The sequence below is a fragment of the Camelus dromedarius genome, chromosome 17 (genome assembly GCF_036321535.1).
Source record: "Camelus dromedarius isolate mCamDro1 chromosome 17, mCamDro1.pat, whole genome shotgun sequence".
In the NCBI taxonomy this organism is placed as follows: Eukaryota; Metazoa; Chordata; class Mammalia; order Artiodactyla; family Camelidae; genus Camelus; species Camelus dromedarius.
In genome coordinates, this window is record NC_087452.1 from 24,274,103 (window position 1) to 24,291,307 (window position 17,205).

Sequence of the window (17,205 nt, forward strand, 5' to 3'; positions counted from 1 at the left end):
CAACATTTAAATGCAGACTACTCCAACCTCTGAGAGCCACATTCGTTCACCTGCTTTGCTTTCTATTTTTACAAGGCACCGCTGCCTTTATCAGCAGGTAAGACTGCTCATCTACATGGAGGACTTAACATGTGCCAAACCCCCAACTAAGAATTTTCTATGCTTATTTCCATTGATCTTCATAGCACTTTTATGAGGTAATTACTGTCAGCATCCTCAGATGCTGAGGTTAGATTCCTTGGTACCTGCCAGTCCAACTCCAGAACAATCATTCTATAGTGCCACCTACATTTTTTTTTTTTAACTACAGGACATGAATATAGTGACAAATGCCTAAACCAATGTATTCTGAACCCCCACAGACACTCTCCTCTAGTCCGTTCGATATCTGGTACAACCTCAACAACCCTGCCACTAATTTTTGAGGTGAAAAATGAGTTTATAATCTGTAAATCCCAAACCTAGGTACCTGTGCGTGAATGTGGCTCCAGGTGCCTTAGCTCTGGAGAGAGGGTGCTGTGGGGAGTGCATTGCGGCACATCTGAAGGGGAGCAGTTTCAGGCACTCCCGCGGGTTGGATGAATGACAGGAGAACACACCTTGCACTGGGGACCGGACTAACTGCGTCTTTGCCCGCACTGCAGGTGCGCATCAATTTACAGGCTTCTAACAGGTCCCCAGATGTGGCTGTGACAGGAGGAGCAAGCCTGTAATTGAGAGACTGGCGGAGGGAGGATGAACGTCACAGCAGCCATGGTAGAAGTCATTTATTTTTCCAATTAAATTCTCAAATTGGTGGGAGTAGCCTATTAAAAATATAAAACAAACTGGGAAAATGCAGATTTCAGAGGTTCGCATCAGCATTATTTTTGAGGACGACACAGATAAAAGAAGACATTACAACCTTGTGCTTGTGCTGTTTCCTTATTGCTTCCCAACTCTGGGTTCCGGCCATTGGGATACCATGTCATTTGATGCTTGTAATTTGAGCTGATGCACTCACCAAGACTATTTGTGCTTAAAACTATGTTAGAAACTTACATTTCTTTTAAAAGGCATTTAGACAGCAATTTCTATTTGCAAAGTGCTTTCCAGTTATTTTTTCAGAAGTAATTCTTAACAACTACCATGTAAAGTAGGTCAGAGTTTTTATCCCTTATGCCTCCTCTTTCAAAAGGCTGAGTCAAGGAGGGTACAAAAAGGTTAAGTGATTTTCTCGGGGTTGCACACGAAACCGGTAGCAGAATTTAAAATGCTACTACAGCTGCTAAACCTCAAGTGATGACATCATCCCAGTGATTCTGGTTCCCCTTTGAATTTTACTTCATCGTTTCTTGGGATCTTTGTATCGAGGAGCATATGCACAGCTGCTGGGCGCTCCTCCAAACCTGCTGACTTAGAATCTAAGAAGCAGGTCCTCAAAATGTATTCATGTAACAGGTATTCCCCCAGACGAGTCCGCAGGGCAACTAGTTTGAGACTCACTACTGGTGGGTCTTCTGGAAGGCTCACCCCTCTGCTCTGCAGGCAGGATTGTTATAACCCAGCCAAGACCTCCCCAAACAGAAATTGGCAGCTCTTTCTCAAGAAGCAGCCTTTAGCCAGTCATTAGAAATCACATTCAATTCATAGGTTTTTCACCATGTTCATTCCCAAAATCACTGTTTCAGGCATTGTGGCTTTTTTTTCCTGAAAAAATGTCCCTTAGGTTTCTTTGACCTCATAATAGGAGCAATTCCATTTTGGCATTCATTCTGCAACCACTTTCTACTTTTCACTCTTCCTCCCTGGGAGAAAACACACCATTGCACGTGCAGCTGGCACGCCGTGGCCAGAACTAACCACCACTTACAGAGGGCATACGAGGTTCCCAGACACCAAGTGCCTTGTATTATCTCACTGAATTCACCCAGAGAGAGACGGCCCCGCTTCACAGATATTTTAAAACTTACACGAGACTGAGCAAGTTTCCCAGGGACACACCAACACCCAAACTCAAGATTCAAATCTAACCCCAGCATCTACACAGTTATTTCCTTTTCCTTTGCTGTTGTTGATTTTTAAATTGCTCTTTGGGGCCTTTATTACCCCATGTTAATCACTTCAGCAGCAAGGGAGCCATCAATAAAAGACCCTCTTTTCCATTTAAAGTTCTTCTCTTTATGCTTCAGGCCAAGGAGAAAAGAGAATCCATTAAAAAAAATCATGCAGTGAGGAGGGGCAACACCCGGGAAAACAATGCTAGGCAACCTGTCCCACCTATACCTCCAAGCCAGAAAGGTTAGCTTTAAATATGAACTCAGATGATGCTGGTGTATCAACCAACAGTACTTGCTCCAACTTCCCTGGCCTGGACTTATCTGAGGCATAACTTGTAGAGATGTAACAGGAGAAACAAAAAGCCAGAACGAGATGGAGACTGAGAAACAGAAGGTCACCAGGGCAAACAACAAAGCCAGTGTACCTCCATGCGATGTTTAAAAAGATGTAGTCTTCATGACTACTTCCTTTCCCCAAACCAAGTGTCATAAAAATAAAATTTGAAATTGAAGGATTAAAAGTGAAAGGTATTGGCTGTGTAACTCTCCACACTAACAACCTATAGAAGGAAAATCACATGGTCATTTCCACTGCCATCAAAAAGGCACTCGACAAAATCCAGCATGCATTCATGATTAAAACTCTCAGGAACTCAGAAAGAGGGAGGAATTACCCCAACATGAAAAAGAGCATCTACCAAAAAAAAAAAAAAAAAAAAAAGAAGCATGACCCACAGCTAATGAGGAAGAACAGAATGCATTTTCTCTAAGACTGAGAGCAGAGCAAGGATGTCTTTGTAGACCTGAAAGTTCTAGTCTAAAGTAACGCATGAAAAAGAAGTAAAGGCATAAAGAGCATGAAGAGATAAAACTATCTCTATTTGCAGATAACATGACTGTTTACATAGAAAAGCCCTAGAACTGCTACATAAATTCAGCAAGACCACAGAAAAAAAAAAATCAGCACAGAAAAATAAATCAGAGTTCTATGTACTAACAATGAAAAAACAGAAATAAACATGATACCATTTACAATTACTCCAAAGTAAATAAAATACTTAGGGGTTCCCTAAACAAAACATGTGCAGGTACATATGCTGAAAATGCCAATGATGCTGAAAGAAATCAAAGAAAACCTAAATAAATGGAGACACACTGTGTTCAGATTGTATGACACAACACAGTAAAAATGTCAGTTCTCCACAAACTGATCTATAGTGTTAATGAAACTCCTTTAAAAAAAATCCCAGCAAAGTTTTCGTACACATAAACAAGCTTATTATAAAAATTTATATGGAAAGGCACAAGCCCAGGAAGAGCTAAAACAATCTTGACAAAGAAGAATAAAAAGGCAACAATCATTCTGCCTGGTATTAAGACTAACTATGTAGTCACAATGATCAAGACTGCGTGGCTCTGGTGGAGGGACAGACACATAAATCAGCGGGACAGAAGAGAGGACCTAGAGATAAGCTGGCATCAATATGTTCAACTTTTGTTAATGAAGACTTAAAATTAATGATGGAAGTATATAGCCTTTTCAACAGATGGTGCTGCAGTATCTAGACATTCATAGTTTAAAAAAAGAACTCTGACCTATGCCCTACACTATATATAAAAATTAATTCAACATGGATCATGGGCTTAAATGCAAAATGGAAAACTCTACAACATTTAAGAAAAAACTTGTAAGAAAATCTTTGGGATCGAGGGCTAAGCAGAGTTCTTGGACTTGAAAAATCAAAAGCATGACCTACAAAAGAAAAAAAAAAAACTAATAAATTGGAGCTCATCCAAATGAAGAACTCTTGCTCTGTGAAAATCCATACAAAGAGGATAAAACGCCAAGTTACAGACTGAGGAAAACATTTGTAAGCCACACATCCAACAAAGGACTAGTATTCAGGATATATTAAAAATTCTCAAAATTCTGAAATAAAAAGGCAAAAAAAAAAAAGAAAGTCCAATTAAAAAAGAAAATGGATAGAAAACAGGAAAAGAGACTGCACTTCTATCCAGATGGAAAATAAGCCCGGGGAAAGGTGATCCACAACATCAGCCATCAGTGAAACGCAAATTAGAACCACGCTGAGATCACTGCTCACCTCGCAGAAGGGGTGAAATAAACCACAGTGACAATACAAAACCGGCAAGGATGCAGAGGAACTGCACCACTCAGACAGTGCTGCAGGGATGCCAAATGGTACAGCCACTCTAGGCAACCATTTGCCCAGTTTCTTATAAAACAGCACATGTGACTACCATACAGCCCAGCAATGGCACTCTTGGACATTCATCCCAGAAAAGAGAAAACTTAGGTTCACAGAAAAACGTGTGCATGAATATTCACAGCAGCTTTGTTTATAATAGTCAAATGCTAGAATCAGCCTGGATGTCCTTCACCAGGTGAAAGGTTAAACTGAGACACACCCACACCTTGACATATTACTCACTAAGAAAAAGGGATGAACTACTGATACACACAACTTGGATGAATTCCCCCAAAATGACGCTGAGTAAAAAAAGCTGATCCCTAGCTTACATACTGCATGATTCCAATTAGATAACTTTGGAAGTGACACAATTTTTAGAAACCAGGGACAGATTAGGGGTTTCCAGGAGTTGAGGACAGGGGTAAGAGGGAGGTAGGTGTGGTTTTTAAAAAGGAAACACGAGAGATCTTTGTGGTGTTGAAACTGTTCAGTATCTGTTCAGACTATGGCAGCGGATACATGAATCTAAACAGCTGGTAAGATTGTACAGAATATAATACACACACACAAGTATGATTTAACTTTCAGGAATCAGTGGATTGTATCAATGTCAATATCCTGTGATACACTATAGTTTCGTAAAATGTTACCATTGGGAGAACCAGGCAAAATATATGATATCTCTCTGTGCTAGTCTGCAAAACTGCATGTGAATCTTTAATTTCAATAAAAATGTAAACTTAAAAAAAATAAAAGATGTAAGTTGCTGACCAGGACAGACATATTACTGAATAGGGGAGACACAGAAATACAAAGAGTATCACATTAAAGTTTATCAAAGCCAAATCCAAAGAGTGTCTCGGAAAGTCAAGGACTCCCTTTTAAGGTGAAGGTTCACCTCCCGATACAAAGCACTTTCAACAGCTAGTCTGATAGAACGCTGAATACCAGCAGAACTTACCCAGAGAAACCACTCCGGCTTATCGGCAGCAACAGGAGGTGAGTCACATCGTTATCGCTACACTCCAAACTTCACTTTTATCAACAGCCTCAACCCCTATGCATAATAAAACTTCACCTTGGACTGCTACCAAAAAGCCCAATAAACAGATACTGAGGAACACAGAAGTTAGCTTCCTAAAACAAAATGCCCTTCTGGCGATATTTTCAAAGTCAAAAGGCGGACTCTTCAGTTTTAAGATATGCAGAGAATTGCTACTGAGTTTATAAGGTCAAAATCCTACACATTTATATGCACGGCATGTGATTTTACAAGCTGGGAAACCCGGAGCAAATCATTAGCTGAACTGTAAACTTAATCACAGGCAAGATAGGCCTGCAGATCTAAGGAAGATCAAAAGGACAGGAAGAAACGCATTTAAATACCCACCAAGGTACCACACTTTGGAAGTATGATGGTGTATAGGAAAGGATATGAATTCAACTCTGTGGCCACTTCCTATAAAAGTAGGATCAAGAACTCACCCATGTCAATCACTCCGCAGATTTCTCACTTCCTGCTCAGACCTACTAAGTCGGAGCAATGCTCAGAAAGAACCACTGTGAACAAGGTAACAAGCGACTTTACTCGGACTTTTACATGGAAGGCACACAACCTCGTTAAATAATTACTTGCTTATGATCTATTGCTGTCCTCTTCAAGGGCAGTCTGGAGACAGTGCGGTTGTCACACCGAAGGAGCAGAGTTGGGGTGGCTGTGTTACTGGCCTCTGGCGGGTAGAGACCAGGGATGCTGCCAAACATCCCGCAGTGCACAGGCAGCCCCCACAACAAAGAATAGCGGGGCCCAAAATGTCAGTCTTGCTGAGGCTCAAAGTCCCCGACACAGAGGGACACTTGCATGGGCTTTAGTGAGAGGAATACTCACACAAGATAAAGAAACACACTTTATAACTGAGATGCTTCTAAGTGGAGGTGCCCTCCAAGGACAAAGGTAGCTCTTATTCTTTCATCCTCTGATTCATCCCGAGGAAGAAGATGTTCTTGGCGACCATTATTTTTTTAAGTATCAATTCTGGAGCCACAAAGCCCAAGTCGGAATTTCACTTTTAAAAGCCTCTTAAGATGTGAGTGACAATAAACTTGGTAATTACATATGGTGAGTCTCAGTTATTATCTGTAAAGGGGGATTCATGACTGTCCTTCTTGCCAAGAGCTGTTAGGAAAATAAAAATAAAATATAGGTGTCAAAGAAGCCAGCATGGATCCAGACAGTAACTGTGTTTTTGTTATTGTTAACGAATTTGTCGCTTTCTCACTCCCCATCTTTTTACTTCTCAGCTGCCAAAGAAGTCAGCCACTTGTGATTCCCCATCTTCCTGAGGTTAAATCTGGTTACTCTTTTAGCCACTTTCCTCTCTAGCAATCAGTCAAAGCTGGCCATTCCTAATTAGTCTGTAAACTTAATGCCACTTGCTTTCTCTGTGGATAACCCCACCAGTATCTTTATCAGTCACTTAACTCACTCCACTGACACCTTCACATAAGGGGTAACCTGAGTTATGAGGAAACCACCTTTCCTAGTATCTGAGTAGCAGTCTGTGAGACTGACACCAAATGCCTGGCAGGTACATTCCTCAAGAAGTACTGGTGTAAACGAAATGTTTCTTTTGGCCCCTAACCATGCAAACTGGATGCTTCAGCTCAGGAATCAAAGTCTGGCAAAGAAATACTTATCTCATCCCACTGAAGGCCTGGCTATACTGGATGTGTAAGAACAAAATGGTAAACACACCGGCATGGCTCCTCCAAGGTTTAGAAGGCAGTGTTTGCACCTAAAGACTCCAAAATGTACAATGCTAAGTAATTAGATGGAAAACCTTCCTGTTAAAGGAAATATTACTTATTCCGCAAGTGGATCTTTTTAAGAGGAATCAAACCACAGAGGCATCTAAACTGAAACACGAGGGTAAAAGTTCAAACACCAAAGCCAGAGGATGGCGCTTCCACATACAATCCAGATAATCTAACCATCCTTAGTCTTATTTGCTTAAAATGTTAATAGGAGATAGTAAAAATACCTACCTTGAGGGGCTCTTAAAGGATTAAATTAGTTATCACATATAAGGCTGTTAACAGTACCTGGGGCTCAATTAATAGTGCTAGTTTTATCCTTATTAGCATAGGAATTTGAATTTTACAACCTTGGCTCGCAGGGCTCTTGATTCTTCTAAGTGTCTACCAGGACATCTTTCAGCAGCCTGCAGATACACTCACTAAAACCATGGTAAGTTCTCCAGTCTTCCGCACTCAGAGCTCCCATTGGAGCCTTCCCCCGTGGCACGTGGCTCCCCGCAGCACTCTCTGCGTGTCGTCAGCAGTTGCCAGTAACGACATATCACCTACCAAGATGAAATTCCAAATGCAGCAACATCTGCTAGTAGGTACTGAGAACGGACGCCCTGAACGCATCAAGTTTGATTCTCACTTTGTACTACACCTCTTTGGTTACTAGCCAGCCTAAACCCTTAAGACCACCTTATTAAAAACTGAACAAAGTGTGCCTCAATTTTATTCCGTTAATATACGTAGATTTTGATAATCATCGAATCAGGACCAAGGTAACCACCTCAGCATTAGAATCACACAGTGGCTGTGGGCTGGAAATCTAAGTTCTGCTACTTTAACTAGGTGGACAGATTGGAGAATGTTCCTTAAGCTCCCTGAGACACACTCTCTCATCCGTAAAATCGGGATAACAATACTCACGACTTCACAAAGCTGCTGAAAGGATGAAATGAAATCGTTTCTCAAATATAGCACCGTGCCTGGGACATTATCCGCACTCGGTAAAACTGAGCTATTATTTTCATAGTGACTGCCATGAAATTGTTTGGAAAATCAGCTAAATTCATTCACACTGAAAAAGAATGATTAGTTGGTGTCAACAATTTCGTGAAATCACACAACTGTTCTTTGAAAAGTGCTAACTTCCAGGATTGACACTTATGTGGGCGAACATCTTATGTGGACAATTTTCGTTAAAGTGAAAAACTGAATGTCTTGGCACAGTAAGTTAGAGTCAAAAATAAAGTTTCACTAAGCACCTGATGTATAAATCACAGGCTTACAGATCACAGTGGCCTGCAACTAGAACCAACCAGCTCTTTAAGAATCTAGACGAATATGCCTTTTCTGCTTTAAAACCACTGATCCCAGTCACCCCACGTTGTTTCCAGAAGGAAACTATCTCCATTAGAATATTTCTTGACCTAGAACTTCACTCTCAAGTCATGTATCTGTTCACCATCATTAGGGCATTTTCCAACTTGACTCACCAAAAACATGACTAAGACTGAAGGAATTATTTTAAGTCTGCAGAGCTATGTGTTCCAGTATAAGACAAAAAAGAAATGGTTTGTACACAGAAAACCCCCCATGTAGATGTGTGTCATTCAGAGGATTAAAAAAAGATTGCTCAGGGGGTAGATCTGAGCTAGCTGAGATCAAAGCAGGGTGGGATGGAGGATGAGAAAAGTCAAAGGGAGATTAACTTTTACATTTGTTTTTAAAACAGATAAAATGGAAACCTAAAGCCGACAGCTCCTGTGCATAAAAACAGTGCGTTTTCAATAACCAATGTAGCGATACTAAGCTGGTCACTGTTTGTGAAAGCACATTAGTAATTATAAAACAAAGAGGTCTCTTTTTATACTGATGTAAAGTACTGATAGTTTAAACACAATTTGCAGACCCCCCATTTTCTCTCATGCTCACGTGAGCAACGTCTTTCGTTGGAAAGTCAGTGGCTGAAACTGGGTTCAAGTGGGGTGCAGCTGTAAAAAAAAACAAACAAAGCCAATTTTTACAGCAAATATCCTTTCTCAAATTCAAAAGTTCATGAAGGAGACTTGATTTCCACCCTCTGCACGTTTGGAACAAAAAGGGATGAAACCAAGTAACATAGCTATTTCAAGCCATGCCTGTGACTTTATTGTTTAAGTTAAAGCATCCAGATGTCTTAGCTCAAAGACTACGGAGCTACTGAGTTAGGACTTGAAAAGAAAACTGACAAAATCTCACTATGAAAAGGCCAAAGAACAAACACAGAAGAAACCCCCACAAGTACCTCTATCACCCACCACCTTGTGTGGAAAACCCCTGGGCCTGGCTAACCCAGCAGGCTCAGCCAGGGAGGGACTCACAGCAAAGGGCGAGGCAAGGATAATCAAAGCACAGAAATGACTACATCCTTTTGCTAAACTGCCCCTGTAGTTAAATGTGGCGATCCAGTTCACCTTAAATATCAAGCTATGGATTATTTCCCGTCCAATAAATACCCCAAGGATAATAATAATTGAGTTTCAAGCCTGACCTTCAAGATGGCAAAATGAATCATAATTCTGCTACTAAAAAGAAGGCAACAGCTGTCCCCATATACCCTGCAGAAAAGCTTCAGTGGGAAAAACTTAAAATATCTGTCTCCAAAAAGTATGAGGAAAGTGATGTGCAAAATCTCATGTTTGGGCGGCACCTTAAGAGAGCACTTGCTAAAATGGTTCCATGTGCTTCACAGAGACTCCGCTGCATCCTGTTTCTCTGATAGCAAGTCTTCACTTGTTTGCAGGTATGGTTTTGTATTCTCAGCCTCTGTTTTTAATTAAACCTAGATTATGAGTATGGGCCTCCTGTAGAAGTGACGAGGGAAATAATTGAAATATTAAAATAACAAGAAGGAAATAAGCACTACGCCGCATCTGCAGTTCATTACGGAGAGAGCTGAGCGGAGCGTGACTGACTTCTGGGGCAGTGCGTGATGTCATCGCTCTAAGAACCCTCCGCTTACTGGGAGATTCCACCTTCAGACGGTATTAATTAGCTTTACGCAGACGATAATGTCTAAACCAGCTAACAACTCAAACATACAGACCAGAAATAAAAACAACAGCCCTTTGGACTAGCAATGCAAAAATAGTGATCGAAAAAACAGAAGCAACAGCATAAAGGTTAAGTTTCTGCATCTGGGGAGTGTATGTATATTCCTCCCTTGTGTTAAAATTTAACTTTCCTAATCAAGTTAGACACAATAGGGACATGTACAAATGACACGGGAATCAGCCTACAGAGGGATCCCACTAGCCAAATTATGTTCAACAGCTTGTAATAACCCATAATGAAGAATACATATATAACTGAATCACTACGTTGTACACCAGAAACTAACACAACACTGTATATTCACTATACTTCAGTTTAAAACAGTATCTGGAGAGGGAGGGTATAGCTCAGTGGTAGAGCCTGTGCTTATTAACATGCATGAGGTCCTGGGTTCAATCCCCGGTACTTCCATCAATAAAATACTACAACCACCACCACCTAATTACCTCCCACTCAAAACAAACAAACAAACAAACAAACAAAATAATTCTGGGACAGTCAATTTGAACACCAAAATAATGATAGTAATAGATTCTAACCCACCAAATAAAGCAGGAATACACAAGTCCTAATGACAAACGTCAGTGAATGAATAAATAAATAATTGGGGGGCCGGGGGGAAGAAAGTACTTCCTTCCAGGAGAATGGCAACTAATGTAGAGAAATAAATGTAAAGGAGTCACAGAACTGAAAAACCACCATTTGGCAACCATCATAGTAATATCAGCAATTATCGATGGATATTAAAACTCGTGCGTAAAAGTTGGATCAAAAATAGCGTATTTACACAGCTGCAAAGTATCATCTGACAAGTCACTCAGGAAAGCAGTAGCTTTACAGTTGAGAGACCTAGTGGACACCAGATTTAATCTTAAATTTTGAAAATCAACATCACTGCTTCTCCAGTGCCTCCTGATATGCCGCACTGAGAAAAACACAGCCATCACCTGTGATTACTCCTGCCAAAGAGCCAGGACCTAAATCTAATCATAGGAAGTACCAGGGAAACCTAGCTTGAGGGATATTCTGCAGAATAACTAGTCTATACTCTTAAAATGTCAACTTCATCGGTTCCAGATTAAAGATGATGAAAAGGACATGAGACATACACACGCAAAGTCATGTGTGAGTCTGTCCTGGAGAGAAAACGACCATAAAGGAAACAATAGGGACAAATGGTGCAATCAGAACATGAAATGCGGATTTAGGTTAACAGTATCACATCAACACCGAATTTCCTGATTTAGATAATTTACGGTTGTTATGTAAGAAAGCATCCTTATTCCTCAGATACAGATAGTGAAATATGTCAGGAATAGGGCACAATGTCTGAATCTTTATAAAATAAACACTCATACACACACACACAAAATAATTTTTAAAAACTGGTGAATCTGGATCAAAGATACACAGATGGTTTCCTACGATTCCTTCAACTTTTTTGAAGTCTGAAGTGATACAAAAATACAAAGGGACCCCCCCCCAAACTCTTAAGGGTGGACAGAAAGACATGAATAATTTACTCAGTTATAAAACATATCAGGGTACCTTCTATATATGTATCTCTGACTTTGTTTGCTTCTGTTTTTTTAAACCTATCTCCCTGATTTGATATTACCTTAATTCGTTTTGCTATTCTCCAGAAGTCTTTGATTCAATCTATAGCATTGTTCCTATGAAAAATTAGATTTTGAGTAACGTTCCTCTGATATCTTTGCATTTCCAGGAATGTGAGCTCAGCACTATTTAGATAAGTGGTGTAGTAATTTTTGTTTAAGAGTGAAGAATATACACAAAGAGACTCTAAGGTCCTCTTTTTGCCATAAATAAATATGGATGATTTGACTGTCAGATCTTTTTTGTCTTTCCCTTCTTTTTAGCTTACTAAAAGCCATCGTCCATAATTAAAGCATCATAATATGTGGCTTAGAATTTGCAAAACAGCAGTACTTCAACCATGTAATGTGATTATTACTCAAAGTCACTCCAAAGCAAACAAAAGGTTACAGAGCAGCTCACAACCAAAGTCCCAAGAATTTCATTAATTGGTGAGTAAATTTCCCTTCTGGTGACTGTATGTTTTTATTCCTTCCTAGCTTTAAGAAATCTGAACACACTTCAAGACTGGGGACATGACTGTAAATAGTGCACTGAGAAATCTGTAAGTGAGAAAATCTTCAAAAGTTTTGCTGGACTCTTTATTCTTAGCATGTGTTTTTCACTGTGTCTAGAGGTCTTGTTAAACTTGGTTTAATGACTCCCGGTTAGGGCAAAGAAATGACTGGTAGGGGTTTAGAAATCACAGCAGCATCTCATCCGGCAGATTTGTTTTCAACGTTCCTTTCCTGAGAAAGGGCTGGATTTGTTTTACCAGGCTGAAATGAGTATTTAATGATGGCAGTGAAAAGTAAAATGCTATGGTTATGTATACTTTAAAAATAGTATTTATAGATAATGTTTAAGTGGAAGACAATCAGAAAATTAGAACTGGAGGGTTCTTTTCCTCTTATTAGCAGAGCAACACAAGATGCTTCATTGGTTTGCTTGATCATCCATGAATGCTGGGCACTGCTGGACTTCATCCCTAATCAAAACTTCACTTAAGAAAAAAGAGAAGTCCAGTCCTCTTGCTGATCAATTCTCCAACAGTAGAAAAATGCCACAACACTCAGTCTGTGAAGCAAACATGTAATCAATTGTTTACACTCAATTAAGCAGAAAATAAAACCTTCCTATTTGGAAGGAGATCATCTATAAAACACAAATCTGAAAAGAAACAGAAAATGGAAGGGCTAGTTAATACAGCTCAAAATGTTCTTGGGTCAGGACTAACTAGGAAGTATTTCCCCAGCAACATGTTTTGTGTCAAATAACCCAACAGCTTTCTATCTACCATATTCAAGTCATCTAATCTACCTTTCCCTCTAGGACTCCTGTGGATCCTAGCAGCTACAGGTGGGCTCTAGCAGGCAGGCAGGATGCGATATGGGACAACCAACATCAGATATAAACACTCGCCTACTTACTCCAGGCCACCCATCTTTGCAGTGGTTTCCTTTTGATCTCAAACCAAAATGTTCAATAGAACAAGCAAAACTACCACATTCGTGGGGAGGGATAAATTGGGAGATCCAGATTTGCAGATACTAACTACTATATACAAAAAAGATAAACAAGGTCCTACTGTATAGCAATGGGAACTGTATTCAATATCTTGTAATGGCCTATAATGAAAAAGAATATGAAAACGAATATATATACAAAATGAATATATATATATTTTATACATACAACTGAATCACTGTGCTGTACGTCAGAAATTAATGCAACATTGTAAATCGAATAACTTCAAAAAAAATAACAAAAATACCACTTCCCATAGAAAGGTATACCAAAATATAGATAAGTAAATGAATTATTAGGTACTCAATAAATATGACATGAAAATTTGAAAATTCAAAGAGGAAATGCTAATTTTTTTAAGTGTAGCCTCAAAGGGTCATGGGAGGAAATGGTTTTATACTCCTTCCCCTGTAAGAGAAGAGTGATAATTTCTCCACCTCAATCCCACTTCTCTCCTGAGAAAGGAGATGTGACTCGTTTACTGATGAGAAAGTAGAGTGAAGTATCTTACAGGTAAGTTCTCTGTCTCTGAGTGGTACGTGACATGTGGCATGTTCCTGCAGTGTCGTGTTCTACTTGTCTAGTTCTAGGTCCACCACGGATGCCCCAGGTCCTCATGGATATGTCCCAAGACTTGGACTTGAGGAAAAGGTATAAAGATGCTCTGCTGTGAGTGTAGATCCACACAGCGCTGTCCAATTAGCACTGCTTCTGATAAAATGGATAGTTTTGCTCTGATACCTGGCCTTTGTCTCCATTTGTGGAGACTCATTGAGGGAAGGAGAATGAGAGGATAACAAGAAAGTGGGATAATAAGACCGCACACGCATGAGTTCCTGCGATATTAAAGTGAGAATGCACATACAGAAAAAGAAACTAGAAAAGCACACACACACAGTCACACACAAATAACAGCTAGCGCTTCGTAGAGGAGAATGGGTAATCATCTTTAGTGCTTTAGATGTCAGTGTATGCTCCAAATACTCTACGATACTGAAAAGAAACCCACACAGGTGTCTTCTGAAACAGTTCAGGAGAATGGAGATTTCCAAGCAAAAAGAATAGATGTCTGCCCAGTGTCTGGTTTCAAGCAAAACTGTCACAGTTTACCCTGTTATGTGATCTATGAAATTTACAAACTGGTTGAAAAGACAGCAAAAACTCCACCTCTACACCTCATCTGCTTGGATTTTCATAAAAGAGAACAGTTCTCGAATTGGCAGAGTGAAATAAAGGACATTTTGCTCCAGCCGACGATGAAAGCAAACACATGTCAAGATTATTTACCAACTACAAATGCGGGACAGACCTATAAGCAGCTCTGGGCAGAAAAGCGGGTATTCCGATTAGACTTAAGCATCCCACTTTCCCAGGCTTTAACCATGTCTTTCCTCTGGGGCTTTCTTTTGCTAGGGGCATTTTAAATCTGTCAGGAATCAAATCTGAAGATCACTCCCTTAGAGCTCAGTAGAAGTGGCAGGTGGAAACCAGGAAGCACCATGTAGCCTAGTATAAACACCTGCTTTTTCAAATCAAAAAGAGATGAGGACCTTCAAACACAAAAAGTTTATGCTTTTAAACTGAATTTCAACTTAGCAAAGAAAACAAAATACACTTAAATTATTATTCCAATTACGTGGACATTACTTACTTCCTCAAAACTCATCAAGCCACCGCCAGCCCAGGACTCCTTCCTGTAAAGTGCGCTCTGCCTGAGACAACACCCCCGTTCCATGAGCCAAAACAAACACCTCGCCTTCTCACTTTTCACAGCTCAACTTGAATGCAATCCTGAAAAGACCTTCTGCAACCTCTCTTCAAGGCAGACCAACAGTCTCAGAACTGTCTTATTCCATGGCACTTACCACAATTTCTGACCATTTAATGCATTCGCTTCTTACCTTTTGCAGTCTGCTCCTCTAAACTCAACTCTAAGCTCCCTGAGGGGTAGATCCAGCACCTCAATAATCTTAATGCCAATTACATGTAGCTGGCACGTCCAAGCGCTTTCATGCTAAGTGAATGGCATCGATTGTAATTCAATTACTAAGTCGATATTCTGTCTCCTACAGCAGTTGATTGCTGTAACATATACAACAATTCAGCAACCATTCAGGTCAATTTCAGAAAGGGAATGAGGAGGGGAGGCAGGAGGAAAAAAAATGTGAAACTCCCAAAACAATTTAATGAAGGCAGGAGGAGAAGAAGTGGCTACAAGTGCCCGGAAGATGTCATGCATTAGTAATTGTCTTCTGCCACATGAATCACCAAAAGCTTCCACGTGAAGACCAAGAGACTACAACTAAGAATATGACAAGCTAAGTCACTTACTCCGTAAAAGGTACTTCAAACTTTATGATGTGCATTTTCATCTTAACTTCACTTCTGGCTGTGTTTTATACCCCAACTCTCAGAAAATACTGGGTTTTGTCCCTGTGTTATTTTTATTGATGTTAACCTATCCCTGTGAGCCACCTTCATTCCTTTTCTGGAACAAGGTGACTTCTGAATCACTAAATGAGGAAGAAAAGGGAACATAAAGGACCCTTGCCCACACACGCATGGCCAAGGGTCTCATACACTCATGAGAACAGAGAAACTGAGGGGTGGTTTGGTTGGAAGACAGGAAATGAAGTTCAGCATCTAAGTTTTAAATCATTTTTCTTTTTTTCCCAAAGGTTATATTACCTTTACAATGGTAATTTTTTAAAAAAAAATTAATCTCTAAGGATACAGCCTGATGGTCCAGCCTCAAAACCCCTGCCCAAATGAACTGACAAGGAATTCAACTACTGCTGACCAGCCGTGCACACCATCAGGTGTCACGAGAAGCTCAGAACGCTGATGGGGACAAGGTGAGCTCTGTCTGCGAAGAAGACCGGCCTCAGGGAGGCCATCAAGCACCTACTGGACCTGCCTAGCCACGAAGGCAAAGAGCAGTTGCAGGGGAGGACCCAGGGGAGCCTGCCCCACTCCTGTAATCAGCAAAAGTCTGCTGTGCATCTAGCTTCTTTAGGGGCAGGCGTGAGACAGAAGTAGACAAAAACTACTGTTGCAGACTGCGGTGGGAAAGACAAACCAATGAATAGGAGATACCGACAGGGTAACGAGGATTCCAACGGAGACAAACCCAGGGCACCCTGAATCCAGGGAGGAATACTTTAAAAAAAAAGATGTCAAGCAGAGTGAGATAGAAGGTATTCAGATACATGATTCTACAACTTATGAACTTTCACATTCACAGGAATGTGTGGGTCTTCTACACTTTTCTGGGAAAATACAGACGAGAAGACATGGCACACAGCCTGAAAGCCCTTGTACCTCATACAAATGGTGTCACCAAGATTGGACCAAGCAAACCCTCCTCTCCAAGATCCATGACTCACTGATCTAATGCAACTGGGAGTAAGTCCATAGTAAGTACATCAGAGTAATTTCAAAGTCCGTCGTAACAGAACAGTGCACTTTCCAGGCCATTTCAGCCTCCCAAAGAGTATAAATGTGTTTTAAACAATCCTAGTCTTTGAGAAAGCAAATCCACCCGAGCAAGCCATTAAGTTCGGGGGACACAGCTTTCCAACCAGTCACCAGCATCGTGGAAACCACACATGCAGTTGACCGACCCACAATTTATGAGCTACCCAGATGCTCTTTAATTACATTTCAAAAGGCCAAACAAATTTTCCATTTGGAAAATTGTTCCCAGCTTATGTTCTCAGGAAATGAAAGATTTGGCATGTAGTCTATCGAGAGGGAGGAACACTGTCAGCACTGAAGCCACATACCTGGGGGTTAATCACACATGGAATGTCCCATCCCACAAAGCTCTTCCTCCCAGCAGGAGGCTTCAAGCAGGAAAGCAGCAGTTCTGTTATGTGCGCGTTGTTACGTGTGCGGTGCCTGAGGTGCCGGCAGGGACATGGAGGAATATA

At 40.5% G+C, this 17,205-nt stretch overlaps 1 protein-coding gene and 1 non-coding gene across 4 annotated transcripts in view; one reads left to right on the forward strand and one right to left on the reverse strand.

Moving 5' to 3' along the window:
• Window positions 1–17,205, reverse strand: part of PTPRG (protein tyrosine phosphatase receptor type G) — a 666,481-nt gene that overhangs the window by 368,657 nt on the left and 280,619 nt on the right. The gene's annotated exons all lie outside the window — the stretch shown is intronic.
• Window positions 10,486–10,561, forward strand: TRNAN-AUU (transfer RNA asparagine (anticodon AUU)). The gene is given in 2 exon segments: window positions 10,486–10,522; window positions 10,526–10,561. It is a non-coding gene; the product is annotated as a tRNA-Asn (tRNA).